This window comes from Podarcis vaucheri, assembly GCF_965113315.1.
Source record: "Podarcis vaucheri genome assembly, chromosome: 1".
NCBI lineage: Eukaryota > Metazoa > Chordata > Lepidosauria > Squamata > Lacertidae > Podarcis > Podarcis vaucheri.
In genome coordinates this window covers 54,111,998-54,115,997 of record NC_138759.1, presented here as the reverse complement: position 1 = coordinate 54,115,997, position 4,000 = coordinate 54,111,998, and the positions used below count along the sequence as shown (strand labels likewise).

Genomic DNA, 4,000 nt, shown 5'->3' with positions numbered 1-4,000 from the left:
AAGATAGACTGGAACACAGGTGTAGTCACAAACTCAAAAGTTACAACACAACATCATTTACCATTAGACTTAAAATCGCCCTCCACACTGAAACTAGAGGAAGGAGGTGGGGTAATCCTCCTTTCAGAACACAAGTAGCACGTATACAGGATTTTACCACTTGGGAGAAAAACTCCCTTTTAGAGCCTCTTTCAAATAACAAACATTTGCACACTTCATTCTCAATTTTTGTCTTGTTTAAGATTGATAAGGCTTCAACATGGCTTCCTTAGATTTAGAACTTGGAGCAAGCTTGCATTTTTATTTTAGATGGCACATTTAAGATAAGCAGCTGCTGGATGTTACCTAAGTACAATTTAAACACAGGAAAAACGTTTCTTAAACACAAATTAAAGGGGACTGTCAGAGTCCAGGTGGGAAGTAAGCACCAATTGGGCTTCTTTCACGCCAGGGGTCTGAGGACTATTTTTCTTTTGACTGAGGTGCACCCATTTTCAATTAAAAGGGGTTTGGACCTGGGCAAAACTCTGAAGGGTCCGGAAAAGCGGAAACCTGGACAAAACTCCGAGGGGGAAAAACTTGGGGATACCTGGACAAATCTCCGAGGGGAAAAACCTGGGGATACCTGGACAAATCTCCGAGGGGAAAAACCTGGGGATACCTGGACAAAACTCCGAGGGGAAAAACCTGGGGATACCTGGACAAATCTCCGAGGGGAAAAACCTGGGGATACCTCACTTAATCTCTATTCTACAACCCACAGCAACCTCCCTGCCTTTTACAATCTAACTCAGAGTCCCTACTGAACGCTTGCACACTTGCAATGCCAGATTGAGACTCTGGAATATGAAAGATGGAAAGGAATTCAGCGCCCTTGCGTTCTCTGTTCACAGGTCATTTCTAACAAAGATCGCCATGGCAGAGGTGCGGCTGCGCTGGGAGTTAGTTTTCAGTGCAGAAGAAATTGCACAACCTTTCTGGGCAAAACTCCGAAGGAATAGGTTGGCATACAGAATTAAGTGGAAGAAATCACACACAACCTTTGCCTGGGCATACTCCGAAGGGCTAAGGCTGGTGTTGAGATCGAGGGGACAGAAAGGAGTATAAGGCAATTTTTTCAAGAGTTAAAGTGAGGAAAGAAGTAAGGATTTGAGAAGTATAGATTTGCTGTGGTTTGCAGAATCCCACCCCACTACCCATTTTTCCTACTCATACTCACTTCGCAAGCGCTGTCCTGGTGATCCCGGGATCTCTTGACTGGTTGTTTAAGGCCGGCCTGATCAAGCTTTGCTTCCTCTGGTTAGCCCCGCTGAAACTCCAGTTATTTCCAGACCCTGGGACCGATGGAAGACTGGTTATTCCTCCTGGCAAACTGCCTGGTGCGCGCTGGATAACCAGTCCTTCCTCTGGAAATTACCATATATCTAAGACCATAAAATTCCTATCACACTATCACACTGTAAAATTCTCACTTTTTGGTTTACATGGGGAGCAAGGAGGGAGGGAAAATTTTGGCCTCAATGTAACATGGGAATTCAGCAACCAGAATGGCATACATATCTTTATTTTTCAAAAAGCACTTGTGAGAGAAGAGCCCATTTTGAGGCATGAGGCATGGGGCATGGGGAGAAGTCTGACTCGTTGCTCTTGAGTCCAATCCCCTCCCCCTTTAAATTGCTTCCCATCACAATGCTAGTGATTCAGATTTGGCAAAGGATTAACTGCCCCCCTACTCCCCACCCCCAAAACAGAGTCTTCATTCTAAATCAGGGTCTTCTGCCTTTTGTACAGTAAAGTGGGTACAGGAATTCAAGTCATGAAATCCCCATATCAGAACATATGATGGTCTATTGTATAATTCACCTGACAGGATTGTGGTTGTTTGTTTTTTTAATACAAAGCAGAAGTGGCAGTTGCAAAGGAGAATTGGAAGAGGAGCATGTAGGGAGGCTGCTAAACCATTTCTCTCCCTGCTGTTTGTCTGATCAAAATTGCCCTCACAGGTTACTTGCTTTCTTAGCTGTGAAAGCAAGCAGGGGGGCAACTCTGAGTGACAGATGCTCAATGGAAGGGAAAGGAACATTAGAAGGTTTCAGACCACTGATCCATCTAGCTTAGGGCTTGTCAACACTTCCACTTGCCCCATGCCTAGGAAGCATGAATCTGAAGTGTTTCCCGCTTGTCACATGCTTTCTAGGCATGCGTCTGAGCAGTTTTGCGATGGCTCCCCAGCTTTCCCCTGAAAAAGTGCTGATTCAGAACAAATGGCATTCTATGAGAAACCTGGTTGAAGTTTGGTCTGATTCAGCAGCAACCCACAGGTTGCCGTGGGAAAGCAGTGGGGCAAACAAAGGTGAGGACGAGCCCTTAGTGTTGTCTACAATGACTAGCAGTTGCCACTCCAGGGTTGAAACTATTCCACCTAGAGATTTGAAGTAGGAAACCAGCTAGAGCATCAACTAGACCTTTGGACAACAAGGGAGGGAGCTGAAAGTTTGATGTAGGAGGAAAAGAAGATTCCCAGGCCAGGTTCAAGGTTCCGTTGTCAATAGACAAATCCCTGAACAACTTGGGTCCAGGATACCTTAGCCCTTATCCAGGGCCATCTTAAGCATATGCGGCACTGAGGTGCAAAGATCCGCCTGGTGCCCCGCCCCCCCAGGTTGCCCAGAATTGTCAACTTTTTTTTAGGGAGGGAACCCCAAAGTTGTTGACCTTTTTCTAGGGCAGGCCATCTCAGCAGCAACAGCACCCAAGGCAGCAGCAGCAGAGCAAGGCCAGGGCCGGGCACCTGGGGGGGGGGGCAAGCAGAGCCCAGCACAACAACAGTCGAGCCCGAGGCTTGTGTGAGCAGCATGCACTGGGCAGGCCTCTCGACGGCCCGCCAATCCCAGGCGCGCAGGAGGGAGGAGCCAGTCAGCTGCCTCAGCGCCTTGCTCGCCCACAGCAGAGGAGCTGTGGCGCTCCGACAGGCTCTGCTCTGCTCGGCAGTGGCTGTTGGCTCTTCCCAATCCCTGGATTCCAAATCTCGTCCCCAGACTCTCTGCCTGGCGCCCTTGAGAGCCTGGTGCCCCGGTGCCCCACACCCCTAGTTCCTATGGGTAAGACGGCCCTGCCCTTATCCATCCCAGCTTGATCACTGAGAAAATCCAGATGAGTGCTGTTTGTTGTCTCCCACATTGCAGAGGCCCAGTTGGCCTGAAGTTGGGCATTTACTGTTCACCAGTCCTCTGCTTGTGGAACCGTCTTCCAGCAGAGATTTGGCAGGCATCCTCGCTTCTGACGTTCAGGGATCCCTTGAAGACCTTTTCATGGCAACAAGCCTATGCAGCTGTTTAATTATTTTTGATTAAACAGTCACCTTCACCTTAAGCATTTCTATTTTTAAATGGTTGTGTTTTAACACTGTACACTGCCCTGATACATTTGATATGACAGCACAGAAAGGTTTTTATAAATAAAATAATTTTAAATGCCCCATCTTTCTATGGCTGCAGTCTGGCAAGCTAAGACCTCCCTTGCAATGTAAGTTGATGTGCTTTGTTCAGACAGCTGGGTAAAGATTGCCTGGTGTCTCAGTTGCTTCCATTTTATTGCTGGAATTTGAGAAGTAAGTGCTGGCAGCTTCGTAGGGAGGCCAGTAAAAAGGTTTGAAAACAGTTTGATGATTCAGGAAAGAGTTACTCTGCAAATCATAATAACAATGCCAGTTGTTGCTGGTGCAGAATAGGCGTAATGTGCTTGCATTCTATTGAGCTGGTATGAATCAGCCTCCCTAAATGAGTCTAAATTAATTTGGGCAACAGTCTATAGATGAAGAGCCTGGTTAATGAATCCCAGTGCCACATCCAGGATAGGAGAGGAGGTGCAGAAAAGAGAAAGTCTAGGCTATATTTGTTTCAGTCTTTTTATAATGGCCTGTTGAAGTCTTGTTCTCTGCAAAAACATTTTTATTTTTCCCAGTCTGGGTAGGACGCGTATGAGAAGTGAAACAGAAAAT

The 4,000-nt window shown here is 46.8% G+C and overlaps 1 long non-coding RNA gene across 1 annotated transcript; it reads right to left on the bottom strand.

Annotated features, from left to right (window-relative positions):
- Window positions 1–296: 296 nt before the first annotated feature.
- Window positions 297–1,399, bottom strand: LOC309543047. The gene is made up of 2 exons (XR_014224494.1): window positions 652–1,399; window positions 297–589 (listed from the first exon to the last, which is right to left on the bottom strand). It is a non-coding gene; the product is annotated as an uncharacterized lncRNA (long non-coding RNA).
- Between the last annotated feature and the right edge of the window lie 2,601 nt (window positions 1,400–4,000).